The following is a 21,763-nucleotide window of genomic DNA, read 5'->3' on the forward strand; positions in this document are numbered from 1 at the left end:
CCTTTAGGTTTAGTGATTCCCAATGACTCGCGCACATGCTAGACTCCTTGGTCCGTGTTTCAAGACGGGTCCTGAAGTACCCAAAGCTATAGCGTCGCCGATCGGTCTAGGTCTGTTCGAGAACCTCGTCGCCAACAGTCATCAGAGGTCGGAAACGGCACCGGGTCCGATTACCGACGTGCATCTGACGCGCTTGCGACGAGCCGAACGCTAACGAGTAGCGGCCTTAAACCATTCGTATACCGTCGAGCGAGTCGACCGCGAACACGAGGGTCCGTAAACGAAAACGGCGCGAACCGCAGTCTACGGTCTCCACCTCGAGCCTTAAGCCGACGCCCAACGGATCGCGACGTCCTACAAGGAGAAAAGTGCACGCGTTCGTCGCCGGATCGACGTACGAAAGGCGCGCGCAACGCCGAAACGTCACGTGTCACGCGATCGCACGCCGCCTACTACGAGCCGCGAATGAATTTCTCTCCTTCGACCTTTCGGGTTTCTCAGGTTTACCCCTAAACGGTTTCACGTACTCTTGAACTCTCTCTTCAAAGTGCTTTTCAACTTTCCCTCACGGTACTTGTTCGCTATCGGTCTCGTGGTTATATTTAGCCTTAGATGGAGTTTACCACCCGCTTAGGGCTGCACTCTCAAGCAACCCGACTCTAAGGAGAGATCCTCTCGCCGTCAGTCACGGTCGCTACGGGCCTGGCACCCTCTATGGGCTGTTGCCCCGTTCAAGATGGACTTGGACGCGCGACGTAACGTCGAGATAATGGACCCTCCCGAACACCACATTTCCCGGCGCCGATGTCGGTCGCGGGATTCGGTGCTGGGCTAATCCCTGTTCGCTCGCAGCTACTAAGGGAATCCTAGTTAGTTTCTTTTCCTCCGCTAGTATATGCTTAAATTCAGCGGGTAGTCTCACCTGCTCTGAGGTCGCTAGTTTAATATGCGTGGCGCTCGTAATCATCATAATAATGAAGATTAGGAGCCAATACGAATATAAAAGTTTAGAATGGAAAAGGACGCGCCGTCGAAAACGGTGTTTTCTCCCTCGTATTCGAGAGACAACGCACCTACGATCCGACGTCGATTAAAAACTAATTTTATCGGATACGACGATCGTATTAATGGTGCGCGCTACGTTTATCACAAAAACGTGCGAACGACCGTTTTAAACACGTCTCATCCCTTTCATATTCGTACGACCCGTACGAGAGAGTTAGGTCACACGTACGGGTCCGCTGTCACGTTTTAGAACGTCGCGATCGAATCGCGCTTATACGCTCAGCACGCTCAGACATTTCTCGTCGATCGCGAAGATCAAAGAAAATCCGAGCAGTCTTGAAATGAGATACGACCCTCAGCCAGGAGTGGTCCCGGGTATGAGATCCCAGGACCGCAATGTGCGTTCGAAATGTCGATGTTCATGTGTCCTGCAGTTCACAAGTTGACGCGCAATTAGCTGCGTTCTTCATCGACCCACGAGCCAAGTGATCCACCGTTTAGGGTAATCTTTTTTTAAGTTAGGTTTTAAACGCATATCGAAACGTTTCTATTATAAGACGACGACGACGACGACGACGCGCGCTCACGTCATAGACAGCGCTTGCGCCCCTTTCGCAGCCGCCGTCGACTTTAAAACGCTCTTACGGTTTATTTTCGTCTTCTCCACTACACACAACGAGAGGAGCGGAGACAGACTACTCGAAATGGTGACGTTCGTTGTAAATTTTCGTCGTCTCACCTCGTACGACAACAAAAGAGCATACGCCTGATCATAGTTTGGCAATATTTTCGTAAACTAAATCTCACCCTTTTGGAATGAAACAAACGAAGGGTGATAAGATTTTCGTAAACTAATCACATTACCGATCATCGTATATGTTCGTCGATATGAGGATCGAAACGTCGATTAGAAATATAATTGGCAAAATCGTTTTATTTTGCGCTCGATTTGTCCATTTATAACGAAATCCGTCGTAGGCCGACGATTATTACTCGTCGTCCTATATAACAACATCTTCATCGTATATATCTCCGCTTTCGGGCGTACATCTTTTAAAACCATATATTATAGGTACCCGAAAACAGCTACGTTGACGACGTCGAAATTCGATCGGAACTTCCGAACTTCGTAGATGGCTCTTTAACGTTCGACAATGATTTTTACAGACTTGTACGTTTACCTATTATATATATATAGGCATAACAACACACTGTAATGATCCTTCCGCAGGTTCACCTACGGAAACCTTGTTACGACTTTTACTTCCTCTAAATGATCAAGTTTGGTCATCTTTTCCTACACATCGACGACGCCGAAACGCCATCGCGTGTCGATCCGAAGACCTCACTAAATCATTCAATCGGTAGTAGCGACGGGCGGTGTGTACAAAGGGCAGGGACGTAATCAACGCGAGCTTATGACTCGCGCTTACTGGGAATTCCTCGTTCATGGGGAACAATTGCAAGCCCCAATCCCTAGCACGAAGGAGGTTCAGCGGGTTACCCGGGCCGCTCGGCCAGGGAAGACACGCTGATTCCTTCAGTGTAGCGCGCGTGCGGCCCAGAACATCTAAGGGCATCACAGACCTGTTATTGCTCAATCTCGTGCGGCTAGAAGCCGCCTGTCCCTCTAAGAAGAATAGTTTGTACGCCGACAGTAAAAACCGCGCACGAACCGCGAAACCCGAAAGCAACGCGGCCGGCGGGCCTTTAGGATGTCAAAAAGCGCCTAGTTAGCAGGCTAGAGTCTCGTTCGTTATCGGAATTAACCAGACAAATCGCTCCACCAACTAAGAACGGCCATGCACCACCACCCACCGAATCAAGAAAGAGCTCTCAATCTGTCAATCCTTCCGGTGTCCGGGCCTGGTGAGGTTTCCCGTGTTGAGTCAAATTAAGCCGCAGGCTCCACTCCTGGTGGTGCCCTTCCGTCAATTCCTTTAAGTTTCAGCTTTGCAACCATACTTCCCCCGGAACCCAAAAGCTTTGGTTTCCCGGAAGCTGCCCGTCGAGTCATATTAGGGAACGTCGACGGATCGCTAGCTGGCATCGTTTAAGGTTAGAACTAGGGCGGTATCTGATCGCCTTCGAACCTCTAACTTTCGTTCTTGATCAATGAAAGCGTTTTTGGCAAATGCTTTCGCTTCTGTTCGTCTTGCGACGATCCAAGAATTTCACCTCTAACGTCGCAATACGAATGCCCCCATCCGTTCCTATTAATCATTACCTCGGGGTTCCGAAAACCAACAAAATAGAACCGAGGTCCTATTCCATTATTCCATGCATACAGTATTCAGGCGAAATTTTAGCCTGCTTTGAGCACTCTAATTTGTTTCAAAGTAAACGTGCCGGCCCACCTCGACACTCAGTAAAGAGCACCGCGGCAGGATTGAGTTGGGCCGTCGTAACCACGACGCGCACAACACGCACGCCGAAACGCACGCGCGACGGCGACGCGACACGACTAAGCCCACCGGCAGGACGTCTCGCGAAAAACACGCCAGTTAACACCGCGAACGATGAACCGGCGGCGCGAGACACAAATTCGACTACGAGCTTTTTAACCGCAACAACTTTAATATACGCTATTGGAGCTGGAATTACCGCGGCTGCTGGCACCAGACTGGCCCTCCAATTGATCCTCGTTAAAGGGTTTAGAGTGTACTCATTCCGATTACGGGGCCTCGGATGAGTCCCGTATCGTTATTTTTCGTCACTACCTCCCCGTGCCGGGGAGTGGGTAATTTGCGCGCCTGCTGCCTTCCTTGGATGTGGTAGCCGTTTCTCAGGCTCCCTCTCCGGAATCGAACCCTGATTCCCCGTTACCCGTTACGACCATGGTAGGCGCAGAACCTACCATCGACAGTTGATAAGGCAGACATTTGAAAGATGTGTCGCCGGTGCGAGACCGTGCGATCAGCTTAAAGTTATTCAGAGTCACCAAGTTGTACGATGACGAGCGCGAACCCGAAACCGATTGGTTTTGATCTAATAAAAGCACTCCTTCCATCTCTGGTCGGAGCTCTGTTTGCATGTATTAGCTCTAGAATTACCACAGTTATCCAAGTAATTGTGGGTACGATCTAAGGAACCATAACTGATTTAATGAGCCTTTCGCGGTTTCACCTTAATTCGGTATGTACTGAGACATGCATGGCTTAATCTTTGAGACAAGCATATGACTACTGGCAGGATCAACCAGGGAACTGTTCTTATTATTTTATCGACACGAAGCAGATAAAACAAATACAGACACAGTTTATTTTATAAGTTTGACTTATAAAGAAACGTGTGCGTAAGACGACGATATATAATATATATCGACGACTAATAAAAAGGAGGTGCATGATAGCGCGCCTAGACGACGGAAAAACCGGTCCGAGGCGCCACGCTCTTACATTTTAATATTAGTTGTCTAATAAAACAAAACGATATCATCATCTTAGACACATCTTTTGTTTTTTTTATACACAACCGATCGACTAGGCACCCAATTATCTCGATTATCGACGACGATCGTCGACTACGTCGAAAATTGGATGCCGCAAAATATCGTTCGGCGTTTATAAGACCTCGAAAAACATTCTCTCCGAACCCTTCGCTAGATAGAAATATATAAAGCGACAAGGAAACCTCGTACGAGAAACGTTTCGTGATTTTTTATTTTATTCTCGCTCGGAGAGCAGAGAGCTATCGCAAAATGTGTTGCTGTTTTATGAACGTTCCGATGAAAAACCGATACGTCCATAAAAATAATAATTCCAATCGCATATGAATCGTGGATCATCTTCTTCTAACGAAGCCGAATGTTCCCGCCGAATTCGCGATCTCGCAGTGATACCGTCGTCGTCGTCGTACGCTTCCCGATATATCGAAAAAAACCGACCAGGAAGAACAACGAAACGACGATACAAAATCGCGAGAGCGTTACGAATATATAATAACACGACGAAATACGCTTTTTATTTAGATAAATAAAAAAATACGGTTCGGATCTTATATATTAACATATAATATGTAATACCACCTTCGCTGATCAAAAGCCACTCGGTAAAAGTGTCACAGCGCCGGTCGACCCGACCCGTCGTATCCGTCTCTCGTATCGCCCCACGTAGAAGCGCACACGATTTAAGCGCGGGTCTCTCGCCAGCTATCGGAAATGTATGGGTGTTTTAGAACAGATCGTTTATACGGACGTTGCGCAAATTTTTCGTTTTTACGTCTGCCCGTTCTCGTTATTATCGGAATGTTCCGATGAATAAACTTTAGCTTTAGACAACGTGAACTTCTAAAGCAATAATTTTAACCTCTCGTGTTAATACGTCCTCAGGCCGTTTCTAGACTGCCGATCACGTTCTTTAAAAGTCGGAAAATTCCGATCCATAAAATTATGCTAGTAGAATGTAAAGATCCTTCATAGGATGGATACTGTCACATATCGATACGGCGATCGGAGTAAAACTGTTCTCACGTATTTCAGGACATTTTAGGTTGTTACGTCGGCCCGTTCGTTATTATCGGTATATACCTATGAATAAATGTTTTGCTTGTAGAACGTAAGATTCCAAAAGAATGATTCGCCGAAACGATGGTGCACCCTTACGATCGGATATTTGCCGCTTATTGGCCATTTTCTATAATTCATCCGTTAGATATCGTTTATCGACTACGGATAAGGTTTTCCGATATCAGAATGTTCCTAAGGATGATTCGAAAGTGATTTGAACGAAGAATTTGATAGAATGAATCCTTTATTTATCCATTGAGTACAGGGTACGGAGTGTCTGCGGGGTCAGCTAATATATTATATTTCTCTCTCGACGTAATGGTAACTCGAAGTCCGAACCGCGCTCATGAAGCTCGGTTTCAATCCAATCCATGTTGGTCGGTTCCTCGAGAGGAACGCCGTATCTTCGCGGTCGACCGCCTAATGAATCAGGTGGTAAAAGTCCAAGCCCAGCGCGGCAACGGCAGGCGCGTTCAACGTTTTAACTGCCAATTCTACGGTCATTCATCGGCCAACTGTAAAGCCACTCCGGCCTACGTCAAGTCCCAAAGACAGAAATTCCCCGCCGAAATGCACCAACTGTTGAGAACCATACACCGCAAATTACTCGGGATGCAAGTGCCGACCTACTCCAAAAACAACCAAACCCAAAAGACCAATTCCTCCCCCCACTCATGTACGGGGAACTCAAGATAACAGTCGTCTGGCTGGTCTGGATTCCACTAGAACACGAACCCGATCTCCATTGGCGAAATACTCTTCGGAACATATTCAGATGACCAAGGAGATTTTCAGGCCATTTTCAACGCCATCAACCACACAGCTATTGGAAGAATTACTATCGGCCGGGATAATAGATGAGTTGGAACTTGGGCTTATTGCTCCAAGCGAACCAACTCACTACTCCTCCAATCGACCGACAATAATTGACTTTTTTATCTATCAAAATTCGAATCAAGCCTCTGACCTGCAAGTACTCCAAGATATCGATTCTGACCACAGGCCTATCCTCCTCACCCACCATCAGCGATTTTCCACTGAGTTCCACTGTCCCCAAGCAAGGTCAACCTAGTAAACGAAAAAAAAAGTATCTTCTCTTTGACGATCCTCATTATATTAGGACGATAGTTCCATTCTAAATTCTTGATTAATTACAGTTCCTATTTGTTCATTTCGAGACGTTCCCGTGATTAATACTTATCGTGTAGAAATTAGCCACAATCCACAATTAGCCACAGTTAGGAAAAATAAATTAATTATCATATAGTCATAAACGTAATAAAAATGAATACACATATTTTCGAAGTCACTCCAGAAATACTTTACCTTATTTTTAAATAACAATCTCGGGCCGTACCATTTTTACAAAACTTATTCTATATACTTACTATATAACAGATTATAATGATATAATATAATTCAATACAATAACTACAATATATATATATATATCTGAAAATTCTGTTTTTATAAAATGTCAGCTACTGTTTAACATTTCATTTTTTAAAATGTATATCCAATTGTGGTTCTGAAAAGAACCGATTTTGCAGGTAAGTAGTATATTGAAACACACATAGGTATGTGAATTAATTTACTTAGAACTGGTATATTTGGTGACTGCTTTGGTACCTTCGCTAACGGCGTGCTTAGCCAACTCACCGGGTAACAATAACCTAACGGCGGTTTGGATTTCTCTGCTCGTGATCGTTGATCTCTTATTGTAATGGGCGAGACGCGACGCTTCGGCGGCTATCCTTTCGAATATATCGTTCACGAAAGAATTCATGATCGACATGGCCTTGCTGGAGATACCCGTATCGGGATGAACCTGCTTTAAAACTTTGTATATGTAAATCGCATAGCTTTCCTTCCTCCTGCGCTTCTTTTTCTTGTCGCTCTTAGAGATATTTTTCTGGGCTTTTCCGGCTTTCTTGGCCGCCTTACCGCTTGTCTTCGGTGGCATTTCGAAATAAAAATCCCGACGTCTCACGTACCTCAAAGAGTACTTAACTAAAAAAATGCCTTTAATTCTAGAACTTATAACATTCGAAGGAACACTTCTAAGCCCCGCCCATAGCCCGAGTTAGAGTCTGATTGGTCGCGTATGATATAACGAGTTTGGCTCGCGGACAAAATTCCAGGCCGATCTGTAAGAAATTTCCAGTACCGTTTTTGATTTAAAGGTGAGCAGTATCTAACAACGATCGAGATTAACATGTCCGGACGTGGTAAAGGCGGAAAAGTGAAGGGAAAGGCGAAGTCTCGTTCCAATCGTGCGGGATTACAATTTCCTGTCGGTCGTATTCACCGACTTCTAAGGAAAGGAAATTATGCCGAACGCGTAGGGGCCGGTGCTCCCGTTTACTTAGCTGCCGTAATGGAATATCTGGCGGCCGAAGTTCTCGAGTTGGCGGGTAACGCCGCTAGAGACAACAAGAAAACAAGGATTATCCCTAGGCATTTACAATTGGCCATCAGAAACGACGAGGAATTGAATAAACTGTTATCTGGCGTTACTATTGCCCAGGGCGGCGTCTTGCCTAACATTCAAGCAGTATTATTGCCTAAAAAGACAGACAGCAAAACCAAATAGATAACGCAAACCGTTTAAAGTTTTGCATACGCCCTTTAATATCGGTCCTTTTCAGGGCCAACAAAATCGTATAAAAAAGAAGTTAGAATACGCGTTCTTATTAAAGAATAAATATTAACTAGAAAATTTATAAATAATCTGATCTGTACTGAATATTCCTTTATTACTGTTTTAGAGTATCGATCGATCGGTTCCCTAATTAGTTACGGCTCTATCTAGAAAATAATCATTTAAGTAATAATAAGATAATAAATAAATTATATAAATATTCTTTCTTTTATAAAGTTATATTGTGGTTCTGAAAAGAACCGTTTTTTTTTTCTATTAAAAAAATACGGTCTTGGACGAACGTATTTTTTAGGGAAGTCGTAGCACGTCCAGGAGTGTCGGGATATTTGTAATTTTCAACTCCGTGTCTTCTTGATCTGACGATGAAATGTGTCGCCTGTTTAATATATCGTCATACGTAGTAGAAATAGTTTTATTTCTTTTTCTTTGGTGATACTGGTTTTTTAGTTTTCGCACCTTCACCAGCGGCAACACGAACAGTTGAGGTCGTCGTCTTAGCACTTTTCGGTTTAGGCGCCTTGGGCTTTTTCGTAGGTCCGGCTTTATTAGATTTTTTCGCTTTGGAAGGCGATTTCGGGGATCTTGCGGCCGTGTTGCTTTTTGCTGCTTTCGAAGATGAACTATTAGCGGCGGCATTGGAAGCGGACGTAGTCGTGGCGGCGGTAGATTTCTTTCCTGTTTTCTTTTCGACGGCTTTTTTGGCAGAAGCTTTTTTCTCGGCCAAAGTTGCAGATTCACCTTTCTTACTTTTAGCTGTGGTTTTCTTAGTTGAGGCGGAGGCGGCGGTCGTCTTTTTTTCCGTTTTCTCTGAGGTTTTTTTGGCAGACGCTTTTTTACCACCGGCTGTCGTAGCTGTCGCGGCACCTCCTACTGGTTTTCGTTTATTTTTCTGTCCGGTTTTGGCAGTGGCCGTTTTTCTTTTCTTCGTACCTGCGGCTGTCGTACCTCCTGCTTTACGTGCCGAAGCCGCTAATTTAAATGATCCGGAAGCTCCTTTGCCCTTCGTTTGTACCAAAACACCCGAAGCGATCCACGTCTTTATATATTTCTTTATAAAGGGCGATAATTTGTCAGCATCCACTTTGTAATTGGCCGCTATGTATTTTTTAATAGCTCTGAAGGAAGTTCCGCCTTTCTCTTTCAATCCTTTAATTGCACTCGTTACCATATCAGCGATCGGAGGATGACTAACTTTCGATTTAGAACTCTTCGCCTTGCTCGAAGTGGATTTTTCTTTCTTCCCTCCTGCAGACGAACCTGCGCTACCGGCTGTAGCTGATGCGGCTCCCGTAGCCGACACCGAAGATGAATTCGACCCGGCCGGTGTGCCTGTTGACGATGCGTTAACAACGGCGGCGGAATTTCCTCCACTCCCTTGATTCGACGAAGGAGAAACCGCTTGTCCGCTAATATCGACGTCCGACATTCTGATATAATTTCTTAATTTTCTTATAAGAACGTTCTAATCACGATTCGTTTGACAAAGTTACGTACGTGCGTATGCTTCTCGTTCGCGTATTTTAACTGTCTGGCGGTCGCTCTCATTTAATGCGTACCCTATATGATATGAGCCGAACGGAGGACTGAACGGTCGAGCGCGAACGACGTTCCATATTCCGGCTTCGTCGAAACGTTCATCGAGCTTGGAACCGTTTACTTATTTCTCATATTAAATACATAAATCCTTTAGAATATCATACGATTTATGTTCGAGGCGTTAAAAGATAAAACGTAGTAGAAGTAGCAAACTTTACCAATAAATTTTACGTTGACTATCGTCTTAGAAGGAAGCACAAAATCAAGCGTTGCTCTCGATTCCGTCGAAACTACCAATTTACATTCGAGTTATAGACTTTCGGTTATAACTATGAAAATATATCTTTTCAAATCTACGTCCCCCGATATATCGTCTTTTGATATAAATGCAATTCCGTACAGATCTAATGCTATTATTGGAGAAACGAGACATATTATTCCTAATTGATGCGGTACAGATTGTTCGTTGTCCAAAACGAATCTATATCGAAACGTACCGTTGTCGAATTAACTGTAAGAAAACAATGACATGAAAATTAACCGATCCTATACTAATATACTTCTTATTTAACGGTTTCTTAACACCATCCGAACTCTGGGTTACAATCGAACGTATCGGGTGAGCAACGATATCGAGACGTCTATAAGAATATCGTGTCAAACCCTTCTGTATCGATACAATGCTCATATATATTATAGTATATTTTGCTTCTTTAGTTGAAATCTGTTTTCATAAATAGTTATCTAAAGTCAATAAATACATGGAACGCGATCTCCATACATACGTGCGTAGAACTACCGTACCTTCTTTGAAATCTTAAGGATTCTCCAAGCTCATCGACGCGAAGTTTATCTCGGAGTATTTTCTCTCTAAAGGAAAACTATATTAAAGCTTCAACGAAGATTCGGTATTCGATTGTTCACCATCATTTACATTCTTGTCATTAACCTAACATTTATTATGAAATCTTATTTTAAACTTTATCTATCTTTTTATATTACGATCGTCTATTATAATGCAGTATATTTGTTACTTTACAAGTAAATCTTAGATGAAAGGAGCAGATATTTAATAAAATTTAACGTCATCTTAGTCCATTTTCGAATAATAAATTTCTTTTTTTATGCTAGTAAATTTGTGGCTCTGAAAAGAACCGTTGTTTTCTTTAGTTGAATAGATACGTTGTTCTGTTTTAATTGGTCAGCATATATAATACTTTATTTAACCGCCAAATCCGTATAGGGTTCGTCCTTGGCGTTTGAGGGCGTATACTACATCCATGGCAGTAACGGTTTTCCTTTTGGCGTGTTCGGTATAAGTGACGGCGTCTCTGATAACGTTTTCCAAAAATACTTTTAATACACCTCTGGTTTCTTCATAAATTAGACCGGATATACGTTTAACTCCACCCCGCCTAGCCAATCTTCTGATGGCGGGTTTCGTAATACCTTGGATATTATCACGAAGCACTTTACGATGCCGCTTAGCGCCTCCTTTTCCCAAACCTTTACCACCTTTACCTCTGCCCGTCATGATTTATTCAATTTAGTATTAAAAGAAAGCAAATTTATAATCGAATTGTGCAGCGTACACCTCGAATACTACGGGTAACTATTTCAATTTCAAATCCTACCATGGGTTTTGTTGAGTTCGAATCGGGTCCCGCCCACAGATGCTAGCCGGACCAATCAGAATATCTTCACACATTATTAAAAAGGGAGATTTCTTTGACACCTTCGATCAGTTTCCAAAAGTTCGTTGGTGCTTGCGCTTGTAATTCTTCCTACACGTTTGAAGTCAGACCCGTTTAGACGATGGCTCGTACCAAGCAAACTGCTCGAAAATCAACCGGAGGTAAGGCTCCCAGAAAACAATTGGCTACTAAAGCAGCCAGGAAAAGCGCTCCCGCTACCGGTGGTGTTAAAAAACCGCATCGTTACAGACCCGGTACGGTCGCTCTAAGAGAAATCCGACGCTATCAGAAGAGTACCGAATTATTGATTAGGAAATTGCCTTTCCAACGATTGGTTCGCGAAATCGCTCAGGATTTCAAGACCGATTTACGTTTCCAAAGTTCGGCAGTGATGGCTTTGCAAGAAGCTAGCGAGGCCTATTTGGTTGGTCTCTTTGAAGACACCAATTTGTGTGCGATCCATGCTAAACGAGTAACTATCATGCCTAAGGACATTCAATTAGCCAGACGCATTAGAGGCGAACGTGCATAAATGCTACGGCTGTCCTATATTAAGGTCGTTTTTTGTATTTATATGAAAAAAAAAGGTTCTTCTCAGAACCACCAACTTCTATTAGAAAAAAGAGACATTGATATTTTTTCCGTTTATATGACGCTTTAGTTATAATATTTGTGAATTGAATTTAGAATATTATGCTCACAAATATATTGTGAATATTGAGGAATCCTTAGTAATAAGGTGTGAACACCTGCTGGATTGACTTGAAGTTTATATCACGATAAGAAAGGGGTATCACATATACTGTTATTATGTTACCGTAAAGGAATGAATATATAAAATAAAATATTTTTTTCTGGATATTTTAACATTTTTATGAACGATTACTATATTTTAATTTATTTGACTTCGTATATATCCTATCTTCTTAACAATAGTTTATTTCTTTTTTTCTTCTTTAAACATTTTGGGGCTCTGAAAAGAGCCGTTTTCCACCCTTCATATTATTATGATCACCTTCAAAATAATATATTTCGTTTACTTAGAACTGGTATATTTAGTGACAGCTTTGGTACCTTCGCTAACGGCATGCTTAGCCAATTCACCGGGTAACAATAACCTAACGGCGGTTTGGATTTCTCTGCTCGTGATGGTCGATCTTTTATTGTAATGGGCGAGGCGCGACGCTTCGGCGGCTATCCTTTCGAATATATCGTTCACGAAAGAATTCATAATCGACATGGCCTTGCTGGAAATACCCGTATCGGGATGAACCTGCTTTAAAACTTTGTATATGTAAATCGCGTAGCTTTCCTTCCTCCTACGCTTCTTTTTCTTATCGCTCTTAGAAATGTTTTTCTGGGCTTTTCCAGCCTTTTTTGCCGCTTTACCGCTTGTCTTCGGTGGCATTTTAAACGAATGAGATTCGCGACCTACCCATACAGCAAAAGATAAAAGACTAAACCGAAATATACCTATAGTCGTTTAATTATTTGATAAATGACGCTACACTTCTAAGCTCCGCCCATTCTTGGCGTTATGTCGTAGAAAGCTCTGATTGGTCGAGTAGGAAACGTACTAGTGTTTTGAGAAGTTGCCGAATAAAAGCTATTCGCTGGACAGTTCACTGCCAGTTGTTCATTCGTTGTCGAAAGGACGTGAGCGTTGTCGCCATTAGTTTTTCGGTTATTTTTAGTTTAAAAAAGTTAGCAATACAATGTCTGGACGTGGTAAGGGTGGAAAAGTGAAGGGAAAGGCGAAATCTCGTTCCAACCGAGCGGGATTACAATTTCCTGTTGGCCGTATTCACCGGCTTTTAAGGAAAGGAAATTATGCCGAACGCGTAGGGGCCGGTGCTCCCGTCTACTTAGCTGCCGTAATGGAATATTTGGCGGCCGAAGTTCTCGAGTTGGCAGGTAACGCCGCTAGAGACAACAAGAAAACAAGGATTATCCCTAGGCATTTACAATTGGCCATCAGAAATGACGAAGAACTGAACAAACTCCTCTCCGGTGTTACTATAGCCCAGGGCGGCGTTCTACCAAACATCCAGGCCGTATTGTTACCGAAAAAAACAGATAGTAAAACCAAATAAGTTACATGAGCCTTAGGGTTTTTGTGTCGTACAAAAACCTTTTAACTATCGGTCCTTTTCAGGACCACCAAAATAATAAAACAAAAAAAGAACTTAAAATTAAAACTCATATTATGACTTGCACTTACTAATTATTTAAAATATTCTAATAAACAGTTTAAGTACTTTAAAGATTGTTTTTTGGGTGTGTAAGATAAATTAAGAGACATTCCAATACCAATAATTATCGTTTTATTAAACAACAATTAAGTCGAAATAATATGAAGGATTTATTTCTAGCGGTTCTCCTTTAGTAAAATCGAACCGTATTATAACATCGCGCCTTGTATATAATCTATGTAATTAACGATGAATTTAAGGGGCGGTCTATTTATTAAGTATAGAGTTTTGGAATCCAAACCCTCAAATAATTAGGGCCAGTTATACTTAAATTATTATTTTAAATAAAATTATGATGATTGTAATGATTGAAAGATTATCCTTAAATCCTAATAGAGCTTCCGTTTTTTAAATATCGATAAATTTGTGGTTCTGAAAAGAACCGTTGTTTAATTTTTCTAAAATTAATTTTGAGGGTCACATTTCACGTTAGTTCGCGAATAAAATGTGACTTAACCTCCAAACCCGTATAATGTACGTCCTTGACGTTTCAAGGCGTATACTACATCCATTGCGGTAACGGTTTTTCTTTTGGCGTGTTCGGTATATGTAACGGCATCTCTGATGACGTTTTCCAAAAACACTTTTAAAACACCTCTGGTCTCTTCGTAAATCAGACCAGATATACGTTTTACGCCGCCTCGTCTAGCCAATCTTCTAATGGCGGGCTTCGTAATACCTTGGATATTATCACGAAGCACTTTACGATGCCGCTTGGCTCCTCCTTTTCCCAAACCTTTACCACCTTTACCTCTGCCGGTCATCTTTTATCGAACCTAATACAAAAAAAATAAATGATCTCGAATAAGTAGCGCGCTCACAACACGAGTGCTACGGACAACTGTTGTCGATTACATTCAATCAGCCCGGTTTTGTAGACTTAGGATTGAGTTCCGCCCACTGGCACAAAACGGACCAATCAGATTAGATAACATGTTATAAAAAGGACTCTCTGATTTTATGACCGAATCAGTCCGAAAGGGGTCGCCGTCGTTTGCGTTTGTTAATTTTTCTCATTACCTCTATTTTAAAAATATGGCTCGTACCAAGCAAACTGCGCGAAAATCAACAGGAGGTAAAGCTCCTAGGAAACAATTGGCTACCAAAGCGGCCAGGAAAAGCGCTCCAGCTACCGGTGGCGTTAAGAAACCACATCGCTACCGACCTGGGACGGTCGCTTTGCGGGAGATTCGTCGTTATCAAAAGAGCACCGAATTATTGATTAGGAAATTACCTTTTCAACGATTGGTTCGCGAAATCGCTCAAGATTTCAAGACCGATTTACGTTTTCAAAGTTCGGCGGTAATGGCTTTACAAGAGGCCAGCGAAGCTTATTTAGTTGGCCTTTTTGAGGATACTAATTTATGTGCGATACATGCAAAGCGAGTAACCATCATGCCCAAGGATATTCAGCTAGCCAGACGTATCAGAGGCGAACGTGCCTAAACTTTATTTTCTATCATTTATAATACTCTACTTATATTCGTATTTTGCAACAAAAAAAAAACGGTTCTTTTCAGAACCACCTAAATTTAATCAAAGAAAAAGAAGATAATTCAATTAATATTCTTTTATCGATATTTATATAAACCACTAAAAGAGTTATGGATTTTTATCTCAGAGTTATATTCGACTACATGTTAGTAATTAATAACAGTCGGTGTACTTATACGCATTGTTTTTAAAAACTAAAGAAAAAATAATGTAATCACTAATAACCAAAGAATAATAATATACTGTTGATAACAAAATTTGTATTTCAATATTGGATACTACAGCTGTATAATATATAAAATTAATTTTTTTAAGATTATTTCTTTTTTTATTTATCTAAATTGTGGCTCTGAAAAGAACCGTTTTCTCCTTTATGATATTCAAGGCTTATGGTTTACTTAGAACTGGTATATTTAGTGACGGCTTTGGTACCTTCACTAACGGCGTGCTTAGCCAATTCACCGGGCAGCAATAATCGCACGGCAGTTTGGATTTCTCTGCTTGTGATAGTAGATCTTTTATTGTAATGAGCGAGACGGGACGCTTCGGCGGCTATCCTTTCGAATATATCGTTCACGAAAGAATTCATGATCGACATGGCCTTGCTGGAGATACCCGTATCGGGATGAACTTGCTTTAAAACTTTGTAAATGTAGATCGCGTAGCTTTCCTTCCTCTTGCGTTTCTTTTTCTTGTCACTTTTGGAGATATTTTTCTGAGCCTTACCGGCCTTTTTGGCCGCCTTACCGCTTGTTTTCGGAGGCATTTCGAAATAAATATTACGATATTAAAGGAACCACGAAAAGTACTAGACTAAAACAAATTTCAGGAATCCTTAGAATTTATAGGCTCCTTAAATACACTCCTAAGCCCCGCCTATTATCTGAGTTAGCCTTTCATTGGTCGCGTACGAGATCATGCGTTCGGCTTACGAACAAAATTCGTTGCTAGTATGTTGACAGTTTTAGTACAGATTTCAACTCTAAGGCGAGCGAGTTCTAGAAGCAATCGATAGTAAAATGTCCGGACGTGGTAAAGGCGGAAAAGTGAAGGGAAAGGCGAAGTCTCGTTCTAACCGAGCGGGATTACAATTCCCTGTCGGTCGTATTCACAGACTTTTAAGGAAAGGGAATTATGCCGAACGCGTAGGGGCCGGTGCTCCCGTCTACTTAGCTGCCGTAATGGAATATCTGGCAGCCGAGGTTCTCGAATTGGCGGGTAACGCCGCTAGAGATAACAAGAAAACCAGGATTATCCCTAGGCATTTGCAATTGGCCATCAGAAACGACGAAGAATTGAACAAACTCCTATCCGGAGTTACTATAGCCCAGGGCGGCGTTCTGCCAAATATCCAAGCTGTATTGTTACCTAAAAAGACAGATAGCAAAACTAAATAAAACGAATGTAACCTATTTTATCATCAAATATCGGTCCTTTTCAGGACCACCAAGACAGCTGAAAAAGAGAATTTTATTATTTTAGCTTAAGTAGTAAAATAACAGGCATAAGTTTTAATTTTGAGAGGTTTTGTGATATACGACAGAGTTACGACGATATTTTATAGATCGCAATACTTTTGACAATACCTTTCTCTGAATCTTCGTGCATGCAGTCTCTTCTTAATGAGAGTATTGAACAATATCCATTTTATTGTATCGATATCGTATCTTTCTAATTTCTCATTCATTTCATTAATTATTTCCTAATTGTTATGATCGGATTTGCAAAGATTAGGATTTCTGTATATCGAACCGGTACATGTCAGCTGTATTTATGAGGTTATGTTATTTGTTCTTAGAATTTGATGTGATCAATTGAAAATGAGATGAAAGTTGCTTTAATTTATCGTTTCGGACCGACTATTAGTGCCGTGTCATCGTTTGGAGATTACTATGGAACATAATTGTGCGACGAGTTATGATAGACTGTCATTTATTGTTGCGACTGGATTTGGTGGTCTCCAGCTATATATGCGTTTATTATTTATAATTGTCGATCCGATTCACTACCTACTAATTCTATATTGTGAATTTTTAGTTTAATGATCATGTCCTTACTGTTGGACCAACACCCCACTTGGATGCATTGGTACGATGACTGTCTCCGTAGGAAGGCCATGCATGACAGTCAACCCATGTATTTCTTTTCATTAGGGTAGTTTATACAGTAAGTGTCTATTTATTGACTATAGGGTACCAATTAGTTACTTCGTATGGTTACCTTTAAGGTAATTGAATGATATTGTTGCTTTTAGTGAGCAACTAAATGACATTGAGAGATTTGACCGGATGTTAGTTTGAAGATGTTTATATATTCCATGCAACAATCTTTCGCTTATTCCGAGTTGCTGCGGTTATACACAGTTACTGACTTGCCCCTTGACATCCTCTCGGATGTGCACTTCCTTTGAGGATTATCCGTGATGACCTGTATTGCCTTATATAATTAGCATTTTTGAGTAAGTTTGAAATCTAGGTGAGAGTGCCGTTTATGTATGTATATGTTTGTTAATCTAGTGATTTATCATAGGTTACTTATTGTTGTTATTGCAATTTAGGTTAGATTGTTTCGAAGAGCCTTCCTTGATGTGAATATATCTCTTCCTTTGTTTCGACTGTGGGTGAATTCTGATGCTTAGCTAAGGATATTTTATATCATATTCTATTTATATCATTAATTTAGAATAGAATAGAATATAATATAATACAATTTTCAAAGATTTTTAATGATATTCTTGACAATTTTACGCTTCTCTATATTTGAAAATCCTATTCTTTGATTGTCTTGGTTCTCGCTAGATGGCGCGCGCCGCCTGATTTCTTTCTCTACTTTATGTCGTTGGATATTGTTTTCGTCTCTCATTCATTAGAATTGACGTACACGCATTGGAGGTTATGTCTTCGTTCTGTTTAAACGTTTTGTTTATTTTATTTTGTTATTGTTGTGTTTTTAGGTTTTCTTATGGATTAGACCGATCTTATGTGATTTGTCGACCTGTGACTTGTTTGTTTTACCCCCTCGCACCACTTGGAGGTTATGTCGGACACCATCTGTGTCACTAGATTGTACTTTTGTATGAATATTTCGTATTATTTCAGGGTGAATTTGACGCCGTAGATATGTTTTGATATTGTTTAACCACTTTTATTTCATTTTATTTTGTTGCTAGTCACCTTCCAATTAAGATACCAGCGGTGTATTTACATTTTTTGTATTTTTTAGGTTATCCGTGTCCAGTTCCCCTGACAGAACTGGTAGAGCCGACCGTGATCAATCTGGAAATCACATGTCCGAAGCTATCCGCATCAACCTGCGGTTCCTCTGCACTTGATGACCGAACGCCAACAGGCCAGGATTCTACCTTTGCTTAAGTACTTTCGGATATGTTGAATACTACATTTGTTTATATTAGACTTATCTGCTCGAAGTTTATTAGTTAGATGACTTATATGTTTGATTTGCAAGGTATGAGGTCTATTGAGATAGCGACCCCGTAGGACGGTGCAGTAACTTCGTGATTGTGTTTCATATTGTTCAATCATTCCTAATGCCAATCATCCTCCCATCGGAATATCAATAGTCTAGTTATGATTTTTAATGTTTTAGGTTAGGGAGTCTTGGCAGAGTTGACGGAACTGGCCGTGTCCGAGTGGTGGAATGGACAAAGCACCCTGGGACCATTGCTACTATGAGTTTGCCAATTTTCCACACTACAAGATGAGCATTATTTGTCTTTCTCTATGATTAGGACTATCGCTGAAACAGTAGTCCTAGCAAGTCCTACTCCCCAAGCGGAGAGAAGTTAGGGGGGCAGTAGGAATCTCGTTAATCCATGCACGCGCCTTCCTGATATGTTCGGGCATAGGCTGCGGTTGTCAAGGCGGTGGTAGTTAGTCCCGCCGTTTACCCGCGCTCGGCATCTCGATCCTTCTCTGAACGGATGCGAACGCGATCTGCTGAGCTGGTCTTTCCTGCGTAAGTATATGGACATTTTGAAATGTAGACTATCTGTCTATGGCTCTGGTGCTTGTTAAAACTCCGAGCTGGTCTTTCCTGCGTAAGTATCGGGGACGGTTCACGTACGGGTCTCCGAGCGCCTGTTCGGTTCCGTCGCGGCAGTATTGCGTAAAATTTTAGATAAGGACAGTGGGAATCTCGTTAATCCATGCACGCGCCTTCCTGATATGTTCGGGCATAGGCTGCGGTTGTCAAGGTGGTGGTAGTTAGTCCCGCCGTTTACCCGCGCTCGGCATCTCGATCCTTCTCTGAACGGATCCGAACGCGATCTGCTGAGCTGGTCTTTCCTGCGTAAGTATATGGACATTTTGAAATGTAGACTATCTGTCTATGGCTCTGGTGCTTGTTAAAGCTCCGAGCTGGTCTTTCCTGCGTAAGTATCGGGGACGGTTCACGTACGGGTCTCCGAGCGCCTGTTCGGTTCCGTCGCGGCAGTATTGCGTAAAATTTTAGATAAGGACAGTGGGAATCTCGTTAATCCATGCACGCGCCTTCCTGATATGTTCGGGCATAGGCTGCGGTTGTCAAGGTGGTGGTAGTTAGTCCCGCCGTTTACCCGCGCTCGGCATCTCGATCCTTCTCTGAACGGATCCGAACGCGATCTTAGTTAGGGACATTTTGAAATGTAGACCATGAGTCTATGGCTCAGGTGCTTGTTAAAGGTCTGAGCTGGTCTTTCCTGCGTAAGTATATGGACATTTTGAAATGTAGACTATCTGTCTATGGCTCTGGTGCTTGTTAAAGCTCCGAGCTGGTCTTTCCTGCGTAAGTATCGGGGACGGTTCACGTACGGGTCTCCGAGCGCCTGTTCGGTTCCGTCGCGGCCGTATTACGTAAAATTTTAGATAAGGACAGTGGGAATCTCGTTAATCCATGCACGCGCCTTCCTGATATGTTCGGGCATAGGCTGCGGTTGTCAAGGTGGTGGTAGTTAGTCCCGCCGTTTACCCGCGCTCGGCATCTCGATCCTTCTCTGAACGGATCCGAACGCGATCTTAGTTAGGGACATTTTGAAATGTAGACCATGAGTCTATGGCTCTGGTGCTTGTTAAAGGTCTGAGCTGGTCTTTCCTGCGTAAGTATATGGACATTTTGAAATGTAGACTATCTGTCTATGGCTCTGGTGCTTGTTAAAGCTCCGAGCTGGTCTTTCCTGCGTAAGTATCGGGAACGGTTCACGTACGGGTCTCCGAGCGCCTGTTCGGTTCCGTCGCGGCAGTATTGCGTAAAATTTTAGATAAGGACAGTGGGAATCTCGTTAATCCATGCACGCGCCTTCCTGATATGTTCGGGCATAGGCTGCGGTTGTCAAGGTGGTGGTAGTTAGTCCCGCCGTTTACCCGCGCTCGGCATCTCGATCCTTCTCTGAACGGATCCGAACGCGATCTTAGTTAGGGACATTTTGAATTGTAGACCATGAGTCTATGGCTCTGGTGCTTGTTAAAGGTCTGAGCTGGTCTTTCCTGCGTAAGTATATGGACATTTTGAAATGTAGACTATCTGTCTATGGCTCTGGTGCTTGTTAAAGCTCCGAGCTGGTCTTTCCTGCGTAAGTATCGGGGACGGTTCACGTACGGGTCTCCGAGCGCCTGTTCGGTTCCGTCGCGGCCGTATTGCGTAAAATTTTAGATAAGGACAGTGGGAATCTCGTTAATCCATGCACGCGCCTTCCTGATATGTTCGGGCATAGGCTGCGGTTGTCAAGGTGGTGGTAGTTAGTCCCGCCGTTTACCCGCGCTCGGCATCTCGATCCTTCTCTGAACGGATCCGAACGCGATCTTAGTTAGGGACATTTTGAAATGTAGACCATGAGTCTATGGCTCTGGTGCTTGTTAAAGGTCTGAGCTGGTCTTTCCTGCGTAAGTATATGGACATTTTGAAATGTAGACTATCTGTCTATGGCTCTGGTGCTTGTTAAAGCTCCGAGCTGGTCTTTCCTGCGTAAGTATCGGGGACGGTTCACGTACGGGTCTCCGAGCGCCTGTTCGGTTCCGTCGCGGCAGTATTGCGTAAAATTTTAGATAAGGACAGTGGGAATCTCGTTAATCCATGCACGCGCCTTCCTGATATGTTCGGGCATAGGCTGCGGTTGTCAAGGTGGTGGTAGTTAGTCCCGCCGTTTACCCGCGCTCGGCATCTCGATCCTTCTCTGAACGGATCCGAACGCGATCTTAGTTAGGGACATTTTGAAATGTAGACCATGAGTCTATGGCTCTGGTGCTTGTTAAAGGTCTGAGCTGGTCTTTCCTGCGTAAGTATATGGACATTTTGAAATGTAGACTATCTGTCTATGGCTCTGGTGCTTGTTAAAGCTCCGAGCTGGTCTTTCCTGCGTAAGTATCGGGGACGGTTCACGTACGGGTCTCCGAGCGCCTGTTCGGTTCCGTCGCGGCCGTATTACGTAAAATTTTAGATAAGGACAGTGGGAATCTCGTTAATCCATGCACGCGCCTTCCTGATATGTTCGGGCATAGGCTGCGGTTGTCAAGGTGGTGGTAGTTAGTCCCGCCGTTTACCCGCGCTCGGCATCTCGATCCTTCTCTGAACGGATCCGAACGCGATCTTAGTTAGGGACATTTTGAAATGTAGACCATGA

General features: G+C 42.6%; 3 non-coding genes across 3 annotated transcripts in view; all 3 read right to left on the bottom strand.

The window, feature by feature from the left end:
* Nucleotides 1-936, bottom strand: part of LOC143206078 (large subunit ribosomal RNA) — a 4,095-nt gene extending 3,159 nt beyond the window's left edge. Inside the window, exon 1 of the ribosomal RNA XR_013008109.1 lies at nt 1-936. This exon is cut by the window's left edge and continues 3,159 nt beyond it. This is a non-coding gene — a ribosomal RNA (large subunit ribosomal RNA).
* Nucleotides 937-1,354: 418 nt separating this feature from the next.
* Nucleotides 1,355-1,510, bottom strand: LOC143206077 (5.8S ribosomal RNA). Its single transcript, XR_013008108.1, has one exon. It is a non-coding gene; the product is annotated as a 5.8S ribosomal RNA (ribosomal RNA).
* A 709-nt stretch (nt 1,511-2,219) lies between these two features.
* LOC143206080 (small subunit ribosomal RNA) lies at nt 2,220-4,210 on the bottom strand. Its single transcript, XR_013008111.1, has one exon. It is a non-coding gene; the product is annotated as a small subunit ribosomal RNA (ribosomal RNA).
* Between the last annotated feature and the right edge of the window lie 17,553 nt (nt 4,211-21,763).

The sequence above is a fragment of the Rhynchophorus ferrugineus genome, unplaced genomic scaffold (assembly GCF_030347505.1).
Source record: "Rhynchophorus ferrugineus isolate W39M unplaced genomic scaffold, kcgeb_rfMv2 rfM539, whole genome shotgun sequence".
Taxonomy (NCBI): Eukaryota; Metazoa; Arthropoda; class Insecta; order Coleoptera; family Curculionidae; genus Rhynchophorus; species Rhynchophorus ferrugineus.